This window comes from Microcaecilia unicolor, chromosome 1 (genome assembly GCF_901765095.1).
Source record: "Microcaecilia unicolor chromosome 1, aMicUni1.1, whole genome shotgun sequence".
Classification (NCBI taxonomy): domain Eukaryota; kingdom Metazoa; phylum Chordata; class Amphibia; order Gymnophiona; family Siphonopidae; genus Microcaecilia; species Microcaecilia unicolor.
Genome location: NC_044031.1, coordinates 2,564,527 through 2,591,925, shown reverse-complemented (window position 1 = coordinate 2,591,925; position 27,399 = coordinate 2,564,527). Strand labels below are relative to the sequence as shown.

Genomic DNA, 27,399 nt, shown 5'->3' with positions numbered 1-27,399 from the left:
GGTGGATGGAGGGGGGCGGCACCGGCGATGACCTCGGGGGAGGGCAGCGGCGGCACCGGCCCAGGCTCTCGGCAGCCATGGCCCTGATTGTGGCTGGATAAAATTGGATGGGCTGAAATGAAGTTTTTCAAGGGCTTCTATGATAACTCCTGAAGTTTAAGAACAAGGACAATGCTGGACAGACTTCTATGGTCTATGCCCTGAAAATAGCAAGGACAATCAGGATCAGGTATAATCACATGTTGCATCACCTCAGTGGCGTAGCGAGGGCGGCTGACACCCGGGGTGGGTCGCCGCTGCGCACCCCCCCAGGTGCAGCACGGCACACCCCCCCTTGGTGCGCGCACCCCCTCCCGGAGCGCATTCTTACCTCTGGCGCTCCTCCCCGAGTGCATGTCGTCGCAGGGAGCTGCGTCGGCTCCGCTGGTTCCCTGCTCTCTCTGCCCCATAACAGGAAGTAACCTGTTCCGGGGCAGAGAGAGCAGGGAACCAGTGGAGCCGACACCCCCCCCCCCCAGCGGAGTGCACCCGGGACGGACCGCCCCACCGCCCCCTCCCCTTCCTACGCCACTGCATCACCTCATACCTTGTGTAATGAGGCCTGGTCTGAATTTACAACTTTAAAAAGCAGTTGATGACTTAAAGCCTTAATCCTAGATTGCCAACTAGTAGGACTGCTAACTACTAACTAACTACTAACATTTCTAAAGCGCTACTAGGGTTACGCAGCGCTGTACAATTTAAACATAGAAGGACAGTCCCTGCTCAAAGAGCTTACAATCTAAAAGACAAGAGAACAATCTAAAGACAAGTGTACAATCTAGAGGACGAGTGAACAGTTAATCTGATAGGGTGGATAGATTGGGGCATTCTATATTTCTCAAGCGGTTAGGCGCCGAAGGCAGCATTGAAGAGGTGAGTTTTAAGCAGAGATTTGAAGATGGGTAGGGAGGGGGCATGGCATATGGGTAAAGGAAGATTGTTCCAGGCATAGGGTGAGGCAAGGCAGAATGAGCGGAGCCTGGAGTTGGCAGTGGTGGAGAAGGGTACTGAGAGAAGGGCTTTGTCCTGTGAGCGGAGGTTACGGGCGGGAACATAGGGGGAAATGAGGGTGGAGAGGTAGTGAGGAGCCACAGACTAAGTGCATTTGTAGGTAAGGAGGAGGAGCTTGAATTGTATGCGATATCTGATCGGAAGCCAATGAAGTGATTTGAGGAGAGGGGTGATATGAGTATATCGGTTCTGGCGGAATATAAGACGTGCGGCAGCGTTCTGAACGGATTGAAGGGGGGATAGATGGCTGAGTGGGAGGCCAGTGAGGAGTAAGTTGCAGTAATCAAGGCGAGAGGTAATGAGAGTGTGGACAAGAGTTCTGGTAGTGTGCTCAGAGAGGAAAGGGTGAATTTTGCTGATGTTGAAGAGGAAGAAGCGACAGGTCTTGGCAGTCTGTTGGATATGCGCAGAGAAGGAGAGGGAGGAGTCGAAGATGACTCCGATTTTGCGGGCAGATGGGACGGGGAGGATGAGGGTGTTATCAACTGAGATAGAGAGTGGAGGAAGAGGAGAAGTGGGTTTAGGAGGAAAGACGAGGAGCTCGGTCTTGGACATGTTCAGTTTAAGGTGACGGTTGGACATCCATGCCGCAATGTCGGATAAACAGGCCGATACCTTGGCCTGGGTCTCCGCGGTGATGTCAGGTGTGGAGAGGTATAGCTGGGTGTCATCAGCATAAAGATGATACTGAAAACCATGAGACGAGATCAGCGAGCCCAGGGAAGAGGTGTAGATTGAGAAAAGAAGGGGTCCAAGGACAGATCCCTGGGGAACTCCAACAGATAGTGGGATGGGAGTGGAGGAAGATCCATGGGAGTGTACCCTGAAGGTGCGGTGGGAGAGATAAGAGGAGAACCAGGAGAGGACAGAGCCTTGGAACCCAAAAGAGGACAGCGTGACAAGAAGTAAATCATGATTGACAGTGTCAAACGCGGCGGAAAGATTGAGGAGGATGAGGATGGAGTAGTGACCTCTGGATTTGGCCAGGAGCAGGTCATTGCAAACTTTAGAGAGTGCCGTTTCTGTCGAGTGCAGAGGGCGAAAACCGGATTGAAGTGGATCGAGGATGGCATGAGAGAAGAGAAAATCAAGGCAGCGGCTGTGAACGGCGCGCTCAAGTATTTTGGAGAGGAAGGGTAAAAGAGAGATGGGGCGGTAGTTGGAGGGGCAGGTAGGGTCAAGTGAAGGTTTTTTTAGGAGAGGTGTGACAACGGCGTGCTTGATCCACAGGGTGGACTGCAGTGCCACCCAGTGAAATTAGCCTAACTAGCTTCTGACACAAAGAATGTGCCTTGGTCTGGCAGACTAAGAGACATCGTGGATCCCAGTGGTGTGTGGGAGAGGAAACTATAATCCCCACCAACCAAAGAGAAGGCAAAAGTGCAAGAGGTTAAACACCTAATAACGGTACTTAAAAGATCACCTCAGTGCCACACCAAAGTTACCACCAGCACCCCTCCAGACCACCCTTGGGGAACTATAGGACTGGTGAATGCCAGATCAGCTGCAAAGAAATCCCGGTGATCCATAATGTCATACATGAACAGCATTGTAACATCCTAGGAATAAGTGAAACCTGACTAGATGAAAGTGGGGGTTTACCTCTAGCTGAGCTATGCCCAACAGGTTTCAATATTCAACATCAACCAAGACCAGGAAGATGAGGTGGAAGGGTAGCAGTCTTGAGTCAGGATACAATGAAACTGCGCAGAAACCCCCACTTGACTGACTGTACATTTGTTCTTTAGATTGTAAGCTCCTTGAGCATGGACTGTCCTTCTATGTTAAATTGTACAGCGCTGCGTAACCCTAGTAGCGCTTTAGAAATGTTAAATAGTAGTAGTAGAATCTCCATCCTCCAGCTAAATGAATCAGAATCTCTTTCAATCCAGCTTGAAGAGGACAATCTGTCTTTCTCTTGGTATACCGAGCACTTCGTAACAACACATTATCTGTGCAAGAACTCCTAGATCTGATTACTCAAGTGACCCTGAAGTACCCTAGGCTGGTGATTATGGGAGATTTCAATCTACACATCGAAACCCCAGATATCGCCACAGCTGCTTTTCTGGACATGATGATGGCAGTAGGGTTCATAGAGGTGGCCAACTCTCCAACCCATGAAAAGGGTCACATACTAGATTTGGTATTCTACAAAGGGGTTGACATCCCAGAATTCCAGGATAGCAGTATTGAAATAACACCCCTATCATGGTCAGACCATTTTCTAATTAAAATTTTTGTGACCACCTGAAACAAATGGCACCTCCCACAGTTTAGAAGGAGATCAGAGACAAAAAAAAAGCTGACCATTGAGAAGTTCCTAGAAGCTTTGGACTATCTACATGTCATTGAAAAGACAACTACAGTGTCGGAACAGGTTGACATTTGGAATACACGCTTAGCCAAAACCGCATTTTTAGGTATAACTTGTCTGGAATGTTTTTACGTTTGGGGAGCGTGCCAGGTGCCCTTGACCTGGATTGGCCACTGTCGGTGACAGGATGCTGGGCTAGATGGACCTTTGGTCTTTCCCAGTATGGCACTACTTATGTACTTATGTACTTAGAGAAAACGGCGCCATTAAAAAAGGTCTTATGCCCCATTTCTCCAGAACTTTGGATCCTTAAACATGAAGGACGGAAACTGGAAAGGACATGGTGTAAATGTCGCCTGGATGAAGGCAGGCTAAACTGTAAGAAGCACCCAACAAAGCACCACCAAGCCTTAACAGCAACCAAACAACAATGTTTCTCTCAATGCATTGCCGAGGCTGCCACTTTAACCAAGCAGCTGTTTAGTATAGTAAACAGCCTACTGCAACCGATTGGCTACCAGCACAATACAATAAATTTAAACTCTATGAACTTCTTCAATGTCCTTAAAGGAAATCACGCACATGCACACCTTATGTAAAATGAGTTTATCTTGTTGGGGACTGGATGGACCGTACAGGTCTTTATCTGCCATCATTTACTATGTAAGTCACTATCCTGCTTATTTTCGAAAGGGAAGGGCGCCCATCTTTCGACACAAAACGGGAGATGGCCGCCTGTTATGACTGGGGATGTGTAAGCCCTTGTGCCCCGACTGAGCATGGCGAAGATGGAGTGACACCACAGTCGGGGTTGCACGACCACTGACCAGACAGGTGGGCAAACAAACACAGTCCAGGAGCCCGTAAACAGCAGAGCAAAGAATAGTCAATAAACAGTCCAAGGTCAAGGCAGGCAGTAACACAACGCGTAGTCCAGGAACAAACCAAGGTCAGAAACACCGGAACACAGGAACTGAAGACAAGGAGCACCGGCCTGGATCTCAAACACAATTGAGGCCGAAGCAACGAAGGACTGGAGGCAGGGCTTTAAATAGTGTAGGAATCAATCCCAAACATGTGCAGCTGATTCAAGATGGCTGCCCCCATCAGCAGAGATGCCCTACGTCCAAATATGGGCTTCCTTCCTGAAGCTACCCAACTCCAAGATGGCTGCCACAAGCAGAGATGCCCATCCCAAGATGGCCGACCTCTCCTGGAGAAACCACATCCAAGATGGCCGGCTATCTCCGCTGGACCACAGCTTGCCGATGACTCGGCCGTGCAGGCCTGGAGCCAGGTGAGGAACGTAACACCGCCCTTCTGAAGCCGGCCAAATCGGCATAATCAAAAGCCGATTTTGGCCACCTTAAACTGCTTTCCGTTGCGGGGCCGGCCAAAACTCAAGGGGGCGTGTTGGTAGTGTACTGAAGGCGGGACGGGGGCGTGGGTAAGAGATGGGCACCCTGGGCCGATAATGGAAAAAAGAAGGCCGGCCCTGATGAGCATTTGGCCGACATAACTTGGTCCCTTTATTTTCAGGACCAAGCCTCAAAAGGGTGCCCAAACTAACCAGATGACCTCCCCTTACTCCCCCAGTGGTCACCAACCCCCTCCCAACCTAAAAAAAAAATTAAAAACATTTTTTGCCAGCCTCTATGCCAGCCTCAAATGTCATACCCAGCTCCATGACAGCAGTATGCAGGTCCCTGAAGCAGTTTTAGTGGGTGCAGTGCACTTCAGGTAGGCGGACCCAGGCCCATCCCCCCCTTACTTGTTACACTTGTGGTGGTAAATGGGATCCCTCCAAGACCCACCCGAAACCCACTGTACCCACATGTAGGTGCCCCCCTTCACCCATAAGGGCTATGGTGTGGTGTACAGTTGTGTGGAGTGGGTTTTGGGGGGGGATTTGGGAGGCTCAGCACCCAAGGGAGCAATTAATGAAGTCCACTGCAGTGCCCCCTAGGGTGCCCGGTTGGTGTCGTGGCATGTGAGGGGGACCAGTGCACTACAAATGCTGGCTCCTCCCATGACCAAATGCCTTGGATTTGGCCGGTTTTGAGATGGCCGGGCTCGGTTTCCATTATCGGCGAAAACCAATGCCGGCCATCTCTGGGGTCGACCCAAATGTTGAGATTTGGCCGACCCCGACCGTATTATCGAAACAAAAGATGGCCGCCCGTCTTGTTTCGATAATACGGAGGGGGATGCCTCATTAGGGGGCCGTTCTTAGAGATGGGCGCCCCCGTTCGATTATGCCCCTCTCTGTTATTTTCTAACTCCTCTTGCTCTGTTACCTATCTAATATGTTCCACCTTCGCTTATACCCTTCACTGTCAACTAAAATGTTCTATTACGTATTGTGTTGACATTGTAGACCTTCTGAAAACTCACTAGTTCACGCAGGTTTTTCCTCTATAGCTAAATAAGTGGCTTCCAATTTTTACACTGTACTTCTGTGTTCTGTCCCTTGTGCTCTTTTCACTACCTACCCTCCTCTGGTGTTCAAGTAATTACTTTTCTCTCTTTACCTTCTCCGTATTATAACGATTTAATTGTACTTCAGAGCTCTGATCCTTATCTGCCCTTTTTATGGTTTTATTCATCCTAAACAGCTTAGATATTTTTTTTATTATTATTTGCAGTATATCAAATAAACTTGAAACGTGAAGCGTGCGAAAGGTTAGCCAGCTTGGCGGTAGCTTCTTACACAGTTCCAAATACTTGGGGGATGGATAACGCTGAACTCTCACGGTAACGTTCTTGGCGCTGACGCCGTCGGAGTTTCTCATGATCTCCGAGCTCTTCCCTCGCTCCAGGGGAATGGCGCCCACCGGTGGTCTGTCGCATCCAGGAGCCCTTTTTAAGTACCAGCGTCGCTGGGACAAGGTATTTTTCAGCTGGGTTCGGTGTTTAACGTTAGCACAGCCAAAGATCTTCAGCTTCAGATTAGCCTTTGGCTTTTATTTGTTTTGGTGAAACGATTAAGATCTGCCCAGTTAAAGCACAGTTGCCTGCCTACGCTAACTCTCAGCTCTTCTAACAATACAAAGTAAAATGAAAGGTGAAACTTTAAAATGTTTGGCTTCAAACAGGTCGGTTGTGTCTGTGTTTTGAGTCCTTCTTCAGGTAGGGGTGGAAGGTGAGTCGATCAGTGGTGGGGTGGGGCGAGAAACTACATGCTGAATTGCCGCGAGTAGAAAAATGAGCTTGTAAGCCCTTTGGGGCAGGGACCAAGGATCGTGTAACTCTCCTAGATTTCAGATCTGAAATGTTTTTATATAGCTTATCAAGTTCCTTCTCTACAGTATTTCATTTCTGAAGGCCTTTGGGTCCAGTAAACCAGGGGTGTAGCCAGGCACCCAATTTTGGGTGGGCCTGGGCCCAACATGGGTGGGCAGAAGAACTCCACCCTGTCCTACAAGTGATTTGGTTTCTCCTTCTCTTGCCTGCATGCCATATGGTCTCTCAAACATCCCTCCTCCCCCCGGATACCTTTTAAGTAGCAGATTTTCACCGGCAGCAAGCAGTAACTAATACACACTGCTCGTGTTGGCCCCACAGCCTTCCCTCTGACACAATTTCCTGTTTCCGCAGAGGCAGGAATATATCAGAGGGAAGGCTGTAGGACCGGTGCGAACAGTGTGTATCAGTCACTGCTCGCTGCAGGTGAAGATCTGCTATTTACAAGGTATGCAGGAGGGACAGTTGTTGGGAGTTTTTGGCTGGTAGGGCTTGGGGACCCCTGCCAGCCACTTCATAGGTGTGCTGCTACTGGGTGGGCCTGGGCCCACCCGAGCCCACCTTTGGTTACGCCACTGCAGTAAACTGAATGATCTTTAGTAAAGAGGATCAGATTTATCACAGACGAATTATTATAAAGAGATGTTATAATAATAGTTTTATGTATGTTTGTGAGTGTTGATTCTTATGATGTACGTGGTTTTTCTTATCCGCATAGGATTTATGAGGTATGCGGGCTATAAGAATTTTTACAATACACAATAATAAACCTAACCCTCGCCGGATTGTGTGACTAATTGGGGTTAAAACTTAACAGCAGCCTCGCACAGATGTGGTTTTGGACTGAATTTGAGGCTGGAGAGAGAGCATGACTCAACAGCTCAGGAAGTCGATTCAGCTGCATAGTGCAGCAAGGTGGAAAGTAGGAGGGCGAGGTTCCCTCGTGCTTCACAGATCTGTGTAGGGGTTTTGTTAACTCTGACTGTGAGTTTTATCCATTCAAAGGTCCTCTCAATTTAACCCCCCCCCCCCCCCCCCCATGGCTGCAGTGTTAATTACAGCCTCTGTAGCATCACAGATAAAGATACCGGAAAAGGTGACGTCCTCTTCCCCCAGACCCCCCAGCCTCAGTGGACACCATTGACCATCACACTGTGCTCTGTCTGCAGAGAAGGTGCAAGGGTAGGGAAGACCCAGGTGAACCTTAGGCCTTATCTTCCCCTCCCCCAATTAACTTTCAGCCTTATCTCCCCCCCCCCCCCCACCTGACTTTCATAATTGAATACAGCAATCTATAATTATTGGACACATATCATATAAAGCTCAAGTTTAATCTGTGTTCATGGTTCGTTGATGCTCTGACTGTCGTTATGCCTTGCTGGTGCTGTTAAAAGACTTTTCTCTATATCCGCCTTTCTGCAAAGCCAGTCGAAGCCTTGGCTCCACCCACTCTACATGGCTCCGCCCTCTGGCACACCTCAAACCCACGGCCATTTCAGAAATAGCCTAATTAGCTTTCAGAGGCCAAAACCTCCTGCCTCAGGTCAGTATAATGCTGTTATGGTATCCTCTCCTGACCTGAGGCAGGAGGTGTTGGTCTCTGAAAGCCAATAAAAAATGTTTTAAAATCAGTGAAGGTATTACCTTATTTTCTATTTTATTTGCATTTATTAAACTTTATTAACACAGTTACCACATTTCTTTATCTAAATTTAAAATAACATTATTTTCTTTACCTTTGTTGTCTGGCCATTTACTTTTTCTAACTGTGTTGCTCCCAGTCTCTTCATTCTGCTTTCCTTCGTCTTCTCTTAACTCTCTTCCCAGGGTTTCCTGTTCATTTGCCATTTTTCTCTCCTTTTTCTTTGTTTTCTTCAATATTTTCCTGCCTCTCTCTCTCTGTCCAGATTTAATTCATTCTTACTATCCATTCATTAATTTCCTTTTTACTTCATCTACCTATGGATTTTCATCTGTTCCTCACCCTTGTTCTCCCCATGTCCCTTCCTCTTGTTCTCCAGTCTTTCACTACTCTGTCCTCTCCCCCTTTCCATCCAGCAGCTCCCCTCTTTCTCTCCCCATCCTTCCAATGTCTCCCCTCTTCCTTTCTGCATCCTTCCATCCAGCGTCTTCCCTGTCTTCTGATCCTTCCATCTAGTGTCTCTCTCCCCCCCTCCAAAATAAGGGAAATGGGACTTGATATACTGCCTTTCTGAGGTTTTTGCAACTACATTCAAAGCGGTTTACATATATTCAGGTACTTATTTTGTACCAGGGGCAATGGAGGGTTAAGTGACTTGCCCAGAGTCAGAAGGAGCTGCAGTGGGAATTGAACTCAGTTCCCCTTGATCAAAGGCCACTGCACTAACCACTAGGCTACTCCTCCACTGTATATATGTAAATCGCTTTGAATGTAGTTGCAAAAACCTCAGAAAGGCCGTATATCAAGTCTCATTTCCCTTTCCCTTAGTCTGGTTTCTGCTTTCCCCAAACTGGATCAATCTTTAGATACATTTCGCTTCCCTTAAAGAACCCGGAGTGATTTTGCAAAACACAACATATCCAGCAATTCCAGTTACAGATAATTCACATTTCACTAACAATCCTAATCTTTTATAAACACTTTTTTTTAATAATATTGATTTATGAGTGGAGTTTTTATTATTATTATTAACTGATAATGCATCGTAGCGAGGGGAGCTGACACTCGGGGCGGGTCACCGCTGCGCACCCCCCCCCCCCCGGGGTGCAGCACGGCGCACCCTCCTCCCACTGGGGTGCACACTCCTCCCGCTGAGGCGCACCCCCCGGGGCGCATACCTGTTCCAGGGCAGAGAGGGCAGTGCACCAGCGCGGAGCCGACACCCCCCAGCGGCGTGCACCCGGGGCGGACCGCCCCCCCCCCCGCCCCCCTTCCTACGCCACTGTGATAATGATAGACAAATTCAAAGACTGGAATTTTATCTTGATTGGCGATTATTTAATGTGATCTTTTCTCCCCACCCCCTTTTTTTTGTAGTCGCACAAAGCAATAGTGATACAGTATATGATAAATTTGAGGCTCCTGTTTTCTAGATTAAATTCTCTCTACGTTACCTGGGTGTATATATATATATTTTTTTCCTGTGGTGCATTTGCCCAGTTCTGCATTTAATTGTTCATGTGACAATCCTAATTAAGTCATTCATAAACCGCAATCCCACCTGCCCTTCTCGAGACTGAAGTACAGAAATTGTTACAGCAGCTCTGGGCTTGGTGCCTGTGTTTGCTTAAATCAGCAGACGTTTACTAGTAACAAAATGGTAAATAATCAGACCTACGTAGTAACATAGTAGATGACGGCAGAAAAAGACCTGCACGGTCCATCCAGTCTGCCCAGACCTAAAGCGAATATCACCGGGAGGGCCACAGAATCGAAAGTTTGTCTCGCTCATTCTCTCCAGTCGATCCTCTGCCGTGCCTGGGATCCCCAGTAATTTCCGAAAGAATATTGGGAAATGTTTGTTTTTTAAATCAGGCTTCTTATTTAAACTTTTAACTACATCAGGGGTCCTTTTACAAAGCTGCGTTGAAAAATGGCTTGCAGTAGTGTAGGCGTGGGTTTGGGGTGCGTGCTGATCCATTTTTTTTAGCTTGCCTGTAAAAAATGCCTCTTTTTTTTTGCCGAAAATGGACGTGCAGCAAAATGAAAATTGCCGCACGTCCATGTTGGGTCTGAGACCTTACCGCCAGCCATAGACCTAGCGGTAAAGAATCTGGGTGGAAATGATCTATGTACGTCAAGATGCCACTTGGCAAGCGTCCGTTACGCGCACCTGAAAATAAAAAATATTATTTGTTATTTTATTTTATTTATTTGTTGCATTTGTATCCCACATTTTCCCACCTCTTTGCAGGCTCAATGTGGCTTACAATACATCATGAGTAACAGAAATACATGGAAAAGTATACATTTAGTGATAACTGAAGGATTTTGGGTACCATGATAATGATAAAACATATCTTTCAGATGCGCGTAGCAGATGTGCGCCAAAATTGAAATTACCATAATTTGGCGTGCGGCTTAGTAAAAGGGGGGGGGGGGGTGTCGGAATAAATGTGCAGGGGTCACAGGACATCTTATTGTCAGTCCAGACCTGACGTCAATTAATCACTTCTACCCCCGCTAATAAAGTGATAAGACAATTTCTTTGGTTTGGTGCTGATGTCCATGTGGGTCACATGGGCCCTGTGCCAGTGTCACCAGAAAGTGTCTCATCCTCTGTCTAGGAATCTCTGCTGCATCACATGACCTGGAGACTAAATCCCAGGGAGGAAGTTGTGAGCTGAGTCCTCTGTCAGTGTCTGCTTCTCCTCTCCAGCCAGCCATGGAGTCTGCTGCTCAGTCGTGAACACACAACGCTGAGGGGGGGTAAGTGTGACTCTGAGCTTTTTGGCATGCTTCCAGGGCTTTCTTTCACCTCAAATTAGCAGGGCCAGTCGGTCCCCTGAGACTTGGCAGGTTCAAGACAGAGGAGTCCGTGACTGAGTCATGAAAGGAGAAAGACAGACCAAAAATCTGTTCTTTAAACAGTCAGGGCTGGAAGCCCTGTCTTGCTGACAGGTGCCCCCTCCCCCTCCCTGCATGCATTCACTAAACCCTGAAGGGTGCCCCCTCCCTGAATGCATTCACTAGCCCTGAGAGCGTGCACACCCCCTCCCCTTCTCTCTCTTCAGTGGATTCCCTTGGTGAGACAGCTGCAGACCTTGAGAAGTGCCCCCTGCCCCAGCAACCCTGAGAGATGCCCCCTCGCCCTCCACCTCCGCCCCCCTCCCACTGTGTGCTCACTGATTGAGACAGCATGCATCCCATAGAAACACAAAAACTAAGGGCAAAAGACACCATCCAGTCTGCTTCTCTGCACTGACAGCCAGGTTTCTACAACCCCCCCTCACTTCCCCTCAGTGCTTGCCCCATGCTTTCTTGAGTTCAGATAAATTCCTCATTCCCCTCCACCTCTGCTGGGAAGCCGTTTTTGCACACTCATCACCCTTTCCATGAAGAAATGTTTCCCTTCCTGAGCTTCTCCCTCCTCCAGTACATTTATCCCTTGGAGGTGTGTAAATATCCTTTAACTGTATCCTAGTCACAATTCCCCCCCCCCCCCCCCCCCCCCACACCGGTACTATGTCACTTTGCTATTTTATTTCCCCTTTCTGTAAAGAGATTTAATGTTTTACTTACTTGGAGGCTTATTAATCACTTGTTCCTCACTAGGAGTAGCCTCGTGGTTAGAGCAGCGGACCTTGATCCTGGGGAACTGGGTCCAATTCCCATCGCAGCTCCTTGTGACTCTGGGCAAGTCACTGAACCCTCCATTGCCCCAGGTGTCGTCGTTGATGATATGTTGAAACCTTCTGCTCAGTGTGCTGCTGCGGCTAAGAAAGCAAATAAAATGTTAGGTATTATTAGGAAAGGAATGGAAAGCAAAAATGAGGATGTTATAATGCCTTTGTATCGCTCCATGGTGCGACTGCACCTTGAATATTGCGTTCAATTCTGGTCACCGTATCTCAGAAAAGATATAGTAGAATTAGAAAAGGTGCAGAGAAGGGCGACGAAAATGATAAAGGGGATGGGAAGACTTCCCTATGAGGAAAGGCTAAAGCGGCTAGGGCTGTTCTTCTTGGAGAAAAAGCAGCTGAGGGGAGATATGATAGAGGTCTATAAAATAATGAGTGGAGTTGAACGGGTAGATGTGAAGCATCTGTTTACGCTTTCCAAAAATAATAGGACTAGGAGGCATGCAATGAAGCTACAATGTAGTAAATTTAAAACGAATCAGAGGAAATTTTTCTTCACTCAACGTGTAATTAAACTCTGGAATTCGTTGCCAGAGAATGTGGTAAAGGCGGTTAGCTTAGCAGAGTTTAAAAAAGGTTTGGATGGCTTCCTAAAGGAAAAGTCCATAGACCATTATTAAATGGACTTGGTGAAAATCCACTATTTCTGGGATAAGCAGTTTAAAATGTTTTTGGGGATCTTGCCGGGTATTTGTGACCTGGATTGGCCACTGTTGGAAACAGGATGCTGGGCTTGATGGACCTTTGGTCTTTACTTATGTACTTATATATACTATGTAAACCGCTTTGAATGTAGTTGCAAAATACCACAGAAAGGCAGTATATCAAGTCCCATTTCCCCCCTTCCTTCGTTTCATCAGGTGCATTTGGAGGTCATTCACAATCAAATTTTTGTGGTCGCTGGCCCCTGTTTGTGGAATTCCCATGCACCACCTTTCTTCTGTGTCCCAGTTTAAGAAGCAGTTGAAAATCTGGTGGTTGTATTTTTGGACCTTTGGGTGTTTGCATGTTTTATAAATATCCACAATTATTTGCATGTTTTATGTGTTATTTTATGAGTGTTTCATTGTACCCCGCTTAGATGTTTGGCTAGGCAGGCTATAAATGCATTAAATAATGAAGTGAAAAGGGATGCCAGAACTGACAGCAGATAGACTTGAGCATTTCCACCAACCGTGGAGCTAACGCAGGTCCTCGTACCTAAACTTCGGCTTCCAACTGTGGACTTACTGTGTCGTGCCACTGTAGAATTTTTACTTTAGTGTGCATAACTTTACGCAACCTTTTGCAAATTACCCCTTCCGAGTATCTGCTTTGCTTTGTTAGGGCTCTCTGGAGGCTCCGAAGATCCAGTCTTACTGCTGTAGCCCCTTTTCTGAGCCGATTCTTCACCTGATGGGAGCTTCTCTGTTGATTTTGGGGGACTTCTTCCTTGTCCTCTGCTGCTTCTCAAGGCTGCATCTTCTGTAGGTTCTTCAGTTCCTCCCTCATCTGCAGGAATGGTGGTGTGGAGGTTCCCCTGTTCCAGCACACATCTGGAGGCTAGCGCAGAAGCCTCAAAGGTCTGACCATACTTTCCACCCTTTACTTCTCCAGGCACAGTGGCTGGGCTAATCGAGGACCCTCTTCCCCTGACTTATGTCCGGAGAAACAGGAGCCAAGACCAAGAAATTCAAAAGTGGCTGAGGTTCTAAGCCTCCTTTTCTTTACTGGTCGGGAGAGCCCTCCCCTTCTTCCAGAAGCTGAGGAGGGGTTATTTACAAGTCAAAACCCAGTGTCTAAGTACAGCCACTAGAGGTCTCTGCTCTCCCCTTGGTGAAGAACCCAAGCGCTCTCTACGTTCATCTAAGGACTTCTTCAGCAGAAGATAATTCACTCCTTCTTTGGTAGTGGATTCCATCTCTGCTCAACAACCCTTGGAAATCATCCCATGGAAAGCCGAAATGCTGTCTGACACCATCCATGCAGCCGTACATTCACCTGCAGGATGTGATGTTCTCAACCCCAGTTTCTCCCTTGATGTGGAGGACTGATGAGACCACCACCTCGGTCTCTGTGATCCTTGAACTCGGTGTGTATGCCCGCATGTCTTCCTTCTCCCCCCCTCCCCGGTGATAGCTGACAGGATCCTAAGGAGCTTAGCCGAGATTGGGTGGCAGAGCCGGTGGTGGGAGGCGGGGATAGTGCTGGGCAGACTTATACGGTCTGTGCCAGAGCTGGTGGTGGGAGGCGGGGCTGGTGGTTGGGAGGCGGGGATAGTGCTGGGCAGACTTATACGGTCTGTGCCCTGAAAAGGACAGGTACAAATCAAGGTAAGGTATACACAAAAAGTAGCACATATGAGTTTATCTTGTTGGGCAGACTGGATGGACCGTGCAGGTCTTTTTCTGCCGTCATCTACTATGTTACTATGTGTGCGTATCCTGACAGATGTAAACCCCCACCCATCTCCTTTCAATGTGATCTCTGGTATCTGCCCTCCCTTGGAGAAATTTATTTTTATTTCTTACATTTGTATCCCACATTTTCCCACCTATTTGCAGGCTCAATGTGGCTTACATAGTACCGGAGAGGCATTCGCCAGTCCGGTAAAGAAACAAATACAGGTTGAATAAGGAACATATGTTTCAGTTACAATGGGAATCAAAGAGAGGAAAGATTTAGTGTCCAGTACAAGCTTTGGCTATGTTGTGTTGCAGAGTGCAGGCATTTATGTTGGGTCGGCGGGGTGTGCCTGGAATAGACTTCCTGAGCCTGTACGTCTAGCTCCATCTCTACCTGTTTTCAAATCTATGCTGAAAACCCACCTTTTCACCACCGCTTTTGGCCCCTAGCCACTACTCATTTGCCCTCCCCCCTTGTTCCTTCTCACCCAGTATTTTAGATTGTAAGCTCTATTGAGCAGGGACTGTCTCTCTGTGTCAGGTGTTCAGCGCTGCGTGCGTCTGGTAGCGCTATACAAATGCTAATAATAATAATGATTTCCTGAAGTTTTGACAGTGTGTTCCATAATTGTGTGCTTGTATAGGAAAAGCTGTACGCATAGGTTGTTTTGTGTTTAATTTTTTTGCAGTTTGGATAGTGGAGGTTTAGGTAAGTTCGAGATGATCTGGTAGGTCTATAAGTTCTGTCATATATCCTGGGACTTGGCCATAGATAATCCTGTGGACCAGGGTGCAGATTTTGAAAGTAATACGTTCTTTGTTTGGCAGCCAATGCAGTTTTTCACGGAGGGGCTTGGCACTGCCGAATCGCGATTTGCCAAATATTAGTCTGGCTGCTGCATTCTGAGTGGTCTGGACTTTCTTTGCATCCAGCGTAATCGGCTTGGGAAGCACAGATCTATTTCGGTTGTCCTCTTCATGGAGATGATCCCTGAATGCTCAGCTGCACAACAGCTGCTGTGTTTTATTTTAGTTTTAGCCCCTTCCCGATCTGTATTGGTGCTTGGATATGGCCCTGAGAGGCTTCTCACCATTCAGTGGTGATCTGTACAGGCAGATGAAGCCCCCCCACCCTCTCCCGGGTCTCATCGTTTTGCTCTGCTTTTTTTAATTGCATTTTAATGTCAACTGTACGGCTTCAGAATTCGACTCCTATGTTCATGAGATGGTATCAATGGTGGTTCAAAGCTTCCCCCCACCCTCAGGGCTCTACACTCCCTGCACTGCTTTTAATGTCCACGCTGAACCCCTTAAGTGAGAGATGCAGCTGCTTGCATCAAAATTAAAAGTTTTTAGCTCCTTACCACACCAAAAATAGTTTCTCAGACTAGGACAGTCATTTAATTATAACCTGTTCAGCTATTTTTCTCTGACTTGACAGTAACAGCAGATAAAGACTGAAATGACCTGTCTAGTCTGCCCAGTAAAGCACTCGGGAGGCAGGTAGGTTGTAAAAATGGGGGTGGGGGAGAGAGGAGTGAAAATGCACCCTAATTAGCAGATAGGTGCCAAAATGCATAAACTACCAGACCTAGGCAGTGCTGTACACTTGAACATGAAGAGACCGTCCCTGCTCCACAGAGCTTACAATCTAATTAGGACAGACAAACAAACAGGACAAATAAGAGATAAAGACAAAGAGTAGCAAGATTCCGGAATCCCAAAGAGTAGCAAAGATTCCGGAATCCCAAAGACTACTACTACTTATCATTTCTATAGCGCTACTAGACATACGCAGCGCTGTACACTTGAACATGAAGAGACAGTCCCTGCTCGACAGAGCTTACAATCTAATTAGGACAGACAAACAGGACAAATAAGGGATAAGAACAAAGAGAAGCAAGATTCCGGAATCCCAAAGAGTAGCAAAGATTCCGGAATCCCAAAGAGTAGCAAAGATTCCGGAATCCCAAAGACTACTACTACTTATCATTTCTATAGCGCTACTAGACATACGCAGCGCTGTACACTTGAACATGAAGAGACAGTCCCTGCTCGACAGAGCTTACAATCTAATTAGGACAGACAAACAGGACAAATAAGGGATAAGAACAAAGAGAAGCAAGATTCCGGAATCCCAAAGAGTAGCAAAGATTCCGGAATCCCAAAGAGTAGCAAAGATTCCGGAATCCCAAAGACTACTACTACTTATCATTTCTATAGCGCTACTAGACATACGCAGCGCTGTACACTTGAACATGAAGAGACAGTCCCTGCTCGACAGAGCTTACAATCTAATTAGGACAGACAAACAGGACAAACAAGAGATAAGGGAATATTAAAGTGAGGATGATAAAATAAGGGTTCTGAACAAGTGAATAAAGGTTAGGAGTTAAAAGCAGCAATAAAAAGGTGGGCTTTTAGCTTAGATTTGAAGACGGCCAGAGATGGAGCTTGACGTACCGGCTCAGGAAGTCTATTCCAGGCATATGGTGCAGCAAGACAAAAGGAACGGAGTCTGGAGTTAGCGGTGGAGGAGAAGGGGGCAGATAAAAGAGAGATTTACCCAGTGAACGGCATTCCCGGGGAGGAATGTAGGGAGAGATGAGAGTGGAGAGGTACTGAGGAGCTGCAGAGTGAATGCACTTATAAGTCACTAAGAGGAGTTTGAATTGTATGCAGAAATGGATAGGAAGCCAGTGAAGTGACTTGAGGAGAGGGCTAATATGAGCATAACGACACTGGCGGAATATTAGTCGTGCAGCAGAATTTTGAACAGATTGAAGAGGAGAGAGATGGCTAAGTGGGAGACCTGTGAGAAGCAAGTTGCAATAGTCTAAGCGAGAGGTGATAACTCCAGCCAGTCAGGATTTTAGAATATCCACAATGAATATTCATAAAGATTTGCATGCACTGCATTCACTGATTGCAAATCTCTCTCATGAATATTTATTGTGGATATCCTGATAACCTGACTGGCTGGGAACCACCGGTCTAGGAGATAGCCAGCTATTGTAATCAGCCACATTGGGCCACGTAAATACCTGAATATCTTTGGCCAGTTTACAATTAACCGGCCAGCGCTGAATATCGGCTTGGCTGGTTAAGTTGAAACCAGCCCAAAATTAAACTGGATATTCAATGCCGGTGACCAGAAACAGCCCGTTATTGAATATCTGGGTTCATCATGTTTTTTAATGGATTCTTATAAGGGAACTCCACAATTTTATGTTTTTCAGAGCTGAATCCTAGGTTAGAGATACAAGTGAGTACATTATATTTTTATGTAAGGTGGTAGAATTAATAAACTATAAACTGGGGGGGGGGGGGGAGAACACATGGCCGGACCATGCCCACAACTTAGAAAATTCAATTGGTTGCATGCTTTGGATGGCTCGTTTGCTTACAGCAGCCACTGACGTAGCGCAATTGATCACAGCTGTTAGCGCACCAATGCAAATTCTGCCTACATACCATAATAGAAATGACACCCATCGTGCTCCGTCGCAGTGCCAAATTCAAAGTGCCACCTTGGGGATTCTCAACCTAGTCGTCGGGATGCAGCCAGCCGATCGGGTTTTCTGGATATCCGCAATGAGTATGCACGAGAGAGATTTGCATATAATGGAGGCAAGCCATGAAAAACTCTCATGCGTAATCATTGCGGATATCCTGAAAACCCGACCGGCTGGCTGCGTCCCCCGAGGACTGGGCTGAGAACCCCTGCGGTAGAAGAACATAGGTATCTACTTTCGTTTTATAAAATCCCAGGATATTTAGACGTTGAGCACTGGGCACGTACTCCAACCACTGAGCTGTTGTAAGCGTGAACAGCGCCTAAATGATGGCCATATGTGCGTAATTATAATATTCTATAAGTTAGGCAAACGAGACAGCTGCCTGGGAATGGGGTTAGCGAGAATCCCGTGGGGATCCCCTCCAGGTCCGTGGGGATGGACGCAGGTCCTGCAGGGTTCCAAATGTAGTGCCAGGCCAGCCTACTTCTCCTTTTGTTGCGCCATGGTCACCATCTTCTCACTGATCAGGGGACTGGACTGAGAATTCGTACGTCGTCAGATGCGTTTTTACTGCTTACGTCAAGTCTTGCTCTTGGTCACTGCATGTGATTTGCAAATTGTGTCATTTATATATTGCTTATTTCTGCTTTGGGTATTTCTTTAAGGTCTTTGAATTTTACAGTGTGGGTAATAAGATAGCACAGCACTTGTAATAGTTCTAAAAAAATTAATGGATATGGTCGATGGCATTGAAATCCCCATAAGCACTGAGAGGGGAAGGTTATCAACATGGGCTACTGTTAAGTCGGGTTATTTTAGTACCGGAGATGGGTGGGGATGGAGGAGATTCCAGTGGGGACAGGTGAAATTTTGTCTCCATGCAACTGTCTCTGAGGTAAACAAGTGTCAGCTCACCCAGGCTCTATCCATGTGCGCCCTCTTGTGGGATACAGGTGCCAGAAATGGTATTCGAAGCTGACGAGTCAGAGAATGAATTCTCTCTAAACCTGGAGGATGTACTGGGGCAGTTCTACAAACTGAAGAGTAGCAAATCTCCTGGACCGGATGGTATTCATCCCAGAGTATTGATAGAACTGAAAAATGAGCTTGCGGAGCTATTGTTAGACACATGTAATTTATCCTTAAAATCGAGCGTGGTACCGGAAGATTGGAGGGTGGCCAATGTAAGGCTGGTTTTTTTTAAAAAAGGTTCCAGGGGAGATCCGGGAAATTATAGACCGGTGAGTCTGACGTCGATGTCGGACAAAATGGTAGAGACTATTATAAAGAACAAAATTACAGAGAATATTCAAAAGCATGGATTAATGAGACAAAGAGGGGCATAATTGAACGGGGCCAGCCATCTATAATGACGGCCCCGTAAAGCAGCGTACCTGACCGTATTATCGAAACAAGATGGCCGGCCATCTTTCATTTCGATAATACAGTCGAGGCCAGCCAAATCTCAACATTTGGGCCGCCCTTAGAGATCTCCGGCGTTAGAGATGGCTGCCATTGGTTTTCGCCGATAATAGAAACTAATGGCGGCCATCTCAAACCCGGCCAAATCCAATGCATTTGGTCGTGGGAGGAGCCAGCATTTGTAGTGCACTGGTCCCCTCACATGCCAGGACACCAACCAGGCACCCTAGGGGGCACTGCAGTGGACATCACAAATTGCTCCCAGGTGCATAGCTCCCTTACCTTGGGTGCTGAGCCCCCCCAAAACCCACTCCCCACAACTGTACACCACTACCATAGCCCTAAGGGGTGAAGGGGGGGGCACCTACATGTGGGTACAGTGGGTTTTGGGGGTTTTGGAGGGCTCAATATTTACCACCACAAGTGTAACAGGTAGAGGGGGGGGGATGGGCCTGGGTCCTCCTGCCTGAAATGCACTGCACCCACTAAAACTGCTCCAGGGACCTGCATAGTGCTGTGATGGGGCTGGGTATGACATTTGAGGCTAGCATAGAGGCTGGCAAAAAATGTTTTTAAATTTTTTTTTTTTTTGAGGTGGGAGGGGATTGGTGACCACTGGGGGAGTAAGGGGAGGTGATTCCCAATTCCCTCCGGTGGTCATCTAGTCAGTTTGGGCACCTTTTTGAGGCTTGGTCATGACAAAAAGGGACCAAGTAAAGTCGGCCAAATGCTCGTTAGGGCCGGCCTTCTTTTTTCCTTTATCGGCCGAGGCCGGCCATCTGTTAACCACGCCCCTGTCCCGCCGTCGGTGCACTGCCGACACACCCTCTTGAACTTTGGCCGGCCCTGCGACGGAAAGCAGTTGAAGCAGGGGCGTGTCGGCAGTGTACCGAAGGCGGTAATGGAAAAAAAAGACCGGCTCTGACGAGCACTTGGCCAGCTTTACTTGGTCCATTTATTTTTAGGACCAAGCCTCAAAAAAATGCCCCAACCGACCAGATGACCACCGGAGGAAATCGGGGGTCACCTCCCCTTACTCCCCCAGTGGTCACCAACCCCCTCCCACCCAAAAAATAAAATATAAACATTTTTGTCCCGGCCTCTATGCCAGCCTCAAATGTCATACCCAGCCCCATCACAGCACTATGCAGGTCCCTGGAGCAGTTTTTAGTGGGTGCAGTGCACTTCAGGCAGGTGGACCCAGGCCCATCCCCCCCTACCTGTTACACTTGTGGTGGTAAATGGGAGCCCTCCAAAACCCACCAGAAACCCAATGTACCCACATGTAGGTGCCCCCCCCCATTACCCTTTATGGGCTTTGGTAGTGTTGTACAGTTGTGAGTAGTGGGTTTTTGGGGGGGGGGGGGTTGGCGGCTCAGCCCCCAAGGTAAGGGAGCTATGCACCTGGGATCAATTTGTGAAGTCCACTGCAGTGCCCCCTAGGGTGCCCAGTTGGTGTCCTGGCATGTCAGGGGGACCAGTGCACAACGAATGCTGGCTCCTTCCATGACCAAAGGGCTTGGATTTGGCCGGGTTTGAGATGGCCGCCTTTAGTTTCCATTATCGGCAAAAACCAATGGCAGCCATCTCTAACACCAGCCCAAATGTTGAGATTTGGCCGGCCCCGACCGTATTATCGAAACGAAAGATGGCCGGCCATCTTGTTTCGATAATACAGTTGGGTATGGCGCTTTACGGGGCCGGCCTTAGAGATGGCCGCCCAAATAGATGGCCAGCCCCGTTTGATTATGCCCCTCCATGTTACTATTTTCTACCACATGGCGCTTACCCAGCAGTAGACAGTAGAGGGCGCTTGCTGCATGCCTACCACCCGGGTAGTACATGAGACCTTACCGCTAAGTCAGTGGGTGACGGTAAGGTCTCAGGCCAAAAATGGGCATACCTTAAAAAAAACACCCTTTTTTCCAGGACACGGTAAAAACTGCCCTGGTGTGCACACGAAAGATACGTGCGCTGGCGCGGCTTAGAAAAAGGGTCCATAGTGACTAAAGATGAGCGCAAATCAGCAAAGGAGCAATTATCGACACTAATTGGCATTTAGAATTTACATATGCAACTTTCTAAGCGTATTCTGTAAAGTGGTGTGCATAATTTCTACTGAGTGGATCACAAAAGGGGCGTGGCCATGGGCATTCACGAAAATTACAGAATGTGCCTGATCTGCGCCTAAAAAACACGTGGGGCATTTTACACCAGGTTTTAGTTGTGTAAATGGCTGGGCCGAAATTTTAGTCACGGGAACGGTCGCTACATGTTTTCTATAAATCACGCCTAATTGGAATAGCAGAAGTTCAGCAGTTTGCATATTTTCAATTACGACACTATATTTCCACCCTACAGTGGACGGACTTGACAGAGGATGTCCTAGATGTACAAACTGAGACGTATTCATTAGGGGCTCAGCAATCTGTACCGCTAAAATTTCACCATCAGAAGTAGAAAGATACCGTTACAGAGTTGGGTTATGTGCGCTTGGCCTCTTGCTGGTCATGTGACTTAGGTTGTGAAGTGACAGTTGATTTGTGCAAAGCGTATATTAAAGACCTGTATTCGATGAGAATGTCAATCCCACAGCGGGAGAAGTTGTACAGATTTCTTTTAAGGATGTACATGTCACCCAGCAGGGCATTACGAGCAACCATATCAAGTGATGGCTCTTGCCCAAAATGTGGGAGTGGGTCTGCTACCCTCGGGCATATGCTTAGGTTGTGCCCTCAGGTCAAACAATGCTGGGCAAGCATCTTGAGTGCTGTGGAAAAAACCTAGTCTATGATCCCTTGTTTCTTTTCAACAAATATAGCTTAACGGTGGTTTCAAGAGATTCATACAGACGGCCATATTTTTGGGGTTCAATACCATCTTGAGATCCTGGTTGTCACATCAGGGGCCATCTTTGGTATCATGGAGATCACACTTAATTCACCAAATGAGATTAGACGGAAGTGGCATTCAATCCACTCCTTGGAAAATGGCGTATTGTCAGTTAGAAAACCTGAACTAAAAACCCTGAGCCCTAGCCGCTTTAGCCTTTCCTCATAGGGAAGTCGTCCCATCCCCTTTATCATTTTCATCACCCTTCTCTGCACCTTTTCTAACTACTAGTACTACTACTTAACATTTCTAAAGCGCTACTAGGGTTATGCAGCACTGTACAATTTAACATAGAGGGACAGTCCCTGCTCAAAGAGCTTACAATCTAAGAGACATGTGAACGGACAGTCCGATAGGGGCAGACAAATTGGGGCCGTCTGGATTTACTGAACGGTAGGAGTTAGGTGCCGAACGCAGTATTGAAGAGGTGGGTTTTAAGCAAAGACTTGAAGATGGGCAGGGAGGGGGCTTGGCGTAAGGGCTCAGGAAGGTTGTTCCAAGCATAGGGTGAGGCGAGGCAGAATGAGAGGAGCCTGGAGTTGGCGGTGTTGGAGAAGAGTGTCGGCGACCAGAATTGAACACAATATTCGAGGTGCGGTCGCACCCTGGAGCGATACAAAGGCATTATAACATCCTCATTTTTGTTTTTTTAACTGACAATACGCCATTTTCCAAGGAGAAGAGACTAAAGAAGTTTTTTGATTATCCAATATTTGGGCACAAATTCTCAATGGTGTATTACATTACACTGCAACACCTGAGATTGATCAAGACCCCTGAGGCATGCCTTAGGGCCGAAACACGGCTGTGTCGGGTCGCTTTTTAGAAACCCAATAAAAGGGGGGGGGGGTTTGTATCCTCCTTGGTTTTTCCTCACTATTTTGTTCTACATCTCACCGCAGCGTGAGGTTTTTACCTTCTTTTTTTTTTTTGCCGCCTTGTTGGAAATACACAACTATGTTCAAGTTCTCCTTTACTCCTCAAGAGTGGGCACTGCAGATTCCCTGTTCCCCACTGGCCCCCTTCACGGCTCAGAGCTTAAGCAGCTGCTGTCTCTAGACTGACCTGAAGAGGGTTGATCATCGGTAAGTCTTGCCTCACCAAGCTGCTTCATTTCTTTGAAGCCGCGAATCCACCTGTTCCACTCCACTCAGTATATAAAATAATGAGTGGAGTGGAACAGGTGGATGTGAAGCGTCTGTTCACGCTTTCCGAAAATACTAGGACTAGGGGGCATGCGATGAAACTACAGTGTAGTAAATTTAAAACAAATCGGAGAAAATGTTCCTTCACCCAACGTATAATTAAACTCTGGAATTCGTTGCCGGAGAAAGTGGTGAAGGCGGTTAGCTTAGCAGAGTTTAAAAAGGGATTGGACGGTTTCCTAAAGGACAAGTCCATAAACCACTACTAAATGGACTTGGGAAAAATCCACAATTCCAGGAATAACATGTATAGAATGTTTGTACGTTTGGGAAGCTTGCCAGGTGCCCTTGGCCTGGATTGGCCGCTGTCGTGGACAGGATGCTGGGCTCGATGGACCCTTGGTCTTTTCCCACTATGGCATTACTTATGTACTTATGTACATACGTGGATAAAGGTGAGCCGGTCGATGTAGTGTATCTAGATTTTCAGAAAGCGTTTGACAAAGTCCCTCATGACACACTCCTGAGAAAATTAAAAACCCATGGAATAGGAGGCAATGTTGCAGGGGAGGATTGGCCATTCAGGCAACCAGCCAGTGCCCGAGGGCCCAGAGGCTCGGCCCTGATGCCCGCTGCACACTACAGCCCTCCCCAGTCCTACCTTTAAAAGTGCACAACTGGTGATCTAGTGGCCTCTGCAGGGAGGAGGGAACATGTCCTTTCCTGCCCGTTGTGCTGGCGCTATTCCCCCTCGCGACAGACTCCCTGCAGCAGCCTCGTGAGACTGTCAAGACCCACAAGACTACCATTGGAAGTCTTGGCCGCCGTTTTGAAAACACAGTGGCACCAGCAGGCACAGTAATAGCAGCAGCGCAGTAGGCAGGAAGGAACATGCTTCCCTCCCCTCCCCCACCCGCAGAGACCAGTAGACCACCAGGGCCCTTCAGATAGGACTGGGGAAGCGGGGGTGTTGGCTGTGGCAGTAGGGGGAGCAGCAAAGTGGCTGTGGGGGGGGGGGTCTCAGGCAGCAGCTGGGCAGGCGACCCAGACCACTCTCGGTGCCCGTGGACCCAGACCACTCTCGGTAGCTGGGGACCCAGACCACTCTCGGTGGCAGGGGACCCAGACCACTCTCGGTGCTCGTGGAGCCAGACCACTCTCAGTGCCCAGGGACCCAGACCACTCTCAGTGGCAGGGGACCCAGACCACTCTCGGTGGCAGGGGACCCAGACCACTCTCAGTGCCCATGGACCCAGACCACTCTCGGTAGCCGGGAACCCAGACCACTCTCGGTGGCAGGGGACCCAGACCACTCTCGGTGCTCGTGGAGCCAGACCACTCTCAGTGCCCAGGGACCCAGACCACTCTCAGTAGCTGGGGACCCAGACCACTCTCAGTGGCCAGGGACCCAGACCACTCTCGGTGGCAGGGGACCCAGACCACTCTCAGTGGCAGGGGACCCAGACCACTCTCGGTGCCCATGCACCCAGACCACTCTCGGTGGCCAGGGACCCAGACCACTCTCGGTGCCCATAGAGCCAGACCACTCTCGGTGCCCGTGGATCCAGACCACTCTCAGTAGCTGGGGACCCAGACCACTCTCGGTGCCCGTGGACCCAGACCACTCTCGGTAGCCGGGGACCCAGACCACTCTCGGTGCCCATGGAGCCAGACCACTCTCGGTGCCCGTGGATCCAGACCACTCTCAGTAGCTGGGGACCCAGACCACTCTCGGTGCCCGTGGACCCAGACCACTCTCGGTGGCAGGGGACCCAGACCACTCTCGGTGCCCGTGGACCCAGACCACTCTCGGTGCCCATGGAGCCAGACCACTCTCGGTGCCCGTGGATCCAGACCACTCTCAGTAGCTGGGGACCCAGACCACTCTCGGTGCCCGTGGACCCAGACCACTCTCGGTAGCCGGGGACCCAGACCACTCTCGGTGGCAGGGGACCCAGACCACTCTCGGTGGCAGGGGACCCAGACCACTCTCGGTGCCCGGGGACCCAGACCACTCTCAGTGGCAGGGGACCCAGACCACTCTCAGTCCGCCCCTGCAATGTTGTCTTGTGGATTAGAAACTGGTTGATGAATAGAAAACAGAGTGTAGGGTTAAATGGCCAATTCTCGCAGTGGAGGGTGGATAGTGGAGTGCCACAGGGATCAGTACTGGGCCTTTGGAGTTGAGTTTAACATTCTCTTTTCCTTTTTACTTCACAACTGCTCGTTGACCTGTCGGTTGAGGCCAGACTGATCAGCACCGGATATATCCGTTTATACGTTACATGCTTGTTTATGTTTTAAGAATTTGTTTCCTTTTTCTTGTTTGCAATTTGCAATGGTTTTTTTCTATTTTATTAACCGTGGTGTTCTTTTTATTAGTTTATATTGAATTGTAAACCGATGAGAAGGGACTGTCTTTCTTCTATGTTTGTGCAGCGCTGCATACGCTTTGTAGCGCTATAGAAATGCTAAATAGTAGTAATAGTAGTCTCTTGTAACCAGAGCTAATATTGTGATGTCATAATGCCTCAGGCCACCAATAAGAGCCAGCCTCATCAGTGATGTCACAATGGCTTGATTGTCCTATACTTGGCTCACTTTTATTACATAGCTCTTTGAGCAGGGACTGTCTTTCTTCTATGTTTGTGCAGCGCTGCGTTTGCCTTGTAGCGCTATAGAAATGCTAAATAGTAGTAGTAGTAGTCTTTTGGATAGTATATGAAATTTTAAATAAACTTGGAAACTGGTGCTATTTAACATTTTTATAAATGATTTAGAAATGGGAACGTGTGAGGTGATTTAAATTTGCAGATGACACAAAACTATTCAAAGTTGTCAAAACACATGTGGATTGTGAAATATTGCAGGAAGACCTTAGGAAATTGGAAAACAGGGCATCCAAATGGCAGATGATATTTAACCTGGGAAGAATAATCCAAATCATAGTTCCCTGATGTTAGGGTTCATCTTAGGAGTCGGCACTCCAAGAAAAAGATCTGGGTGTCTGTAGACAATACACTGAAATCTTCTGTCCAGTGTGCGGAGGCGAGCAAAAAGCAAACAGGAAGCTAGTAGCACTGTAGAAATGCATATTTACATACATATATTTTTTTGAGGGGCAATATTTTCACCATGCCTGTGTACATTGGCTCCTACTTTGCATGATACAATGGAGCTCCTTATTCACTTGCATTGCAGTAGAGAATCCTGTATTAGTTTCCACTCGCAGCTTAGTAAATAGCAATCTGGTTTAGGAGATCAGAGTTTGAGGATTTCTTAACATTCATAAATTCGTAACATAATCCGTGATGTTTCAAAGAGTGTAAATATCATCATTTTAAGCTGGGTGTCGTTAGATGTTTCTCTTTCTTTGAAGGTCTGTTGTTGTGTAGCACATGTCGGATCTGGAAGTCATTAGTGAGTGTGAGTGCAGGTGACTCGGTTGGCTTGCTTAAGGGGTCCTGGGATCTACTGAAGTGCCCTCCGCTCTTGAGGGTCTGATCATAGGAGGGAGGTCTGCACTCCAGCAGAGAGAACTTCAAACAACTTTCCCAGCAGGACAAATTCTGCCCCTCTCCTGCATGGGTCGCTAATGGAGATATGGTGGGGGGGGGGGGGGGGGGGGGGAGAGAAAAAGAGACTGAACAAATGAGAGCACAGAGTAATGTGTATTTCTTTCTTTCATACTGAATCCTTTCATCCAGAAATTTGTTTTAACAGCTCATCTGCACAACTCTGTCTAAAACAAAAATGATAAAGGGGATGGAACGACTTCCCGATGAGGAAAGGCTAAAGCGGCTAGGACTCTTCAGCTTGGAGTAAAGATGGCAGAGGGGAGATATGATAGAGGTCTATAAATTAATGAGTGGAGTGGAACAGGTAGACGTGAATCATTTGTTTACTCTTTCCAAAAATACTAGGACTAGGGGGCATGCAATGAAGCTACTAGGAGTGGCCTAGTGGTTAGGGTGGTGGACTTTGGTCCTGGGGAACTGAGGAGCTGAGTTCGATTCCCGGCATAGGCAGCTCCTTGTGACTCTGGGCAAGTCACTTAACTCTCCATTGCCTGCCGCATTGAG

At 47.8% G+C, this 27,399-nt stretch overlaps 1 protein-coding gene across 4 annotated transcripts in view; it reads left to right on the top strand.

The window, feature by feature from the left end:
- SLC4A2 (solute carrier family 4 member 2) overlaps nt 1-27,399 on the top strand; it is a 199,077-nt gene that overhangs the window by 35,400 nt on the left and 136,278 nt on the right. Inside the window, exon 1 of one of the 4 annotated variants that reach the window (XM_030191921.1) lies at nt 6,194-6,259. The exons of 2 other annotated variants lie outside the window; for them this stretch is intronic. The gene's annotated coding sequence lies outside the window, so the exon portion shown is untranslated. Of the gene's footprint in view, nt 1-6,193; nt 6,260-10,920; nt 11,025-27,399 lie in introns of those variants that run through there. One more of the 4 variants, XM_030191916.1, reaches the window with a different exon arrangement.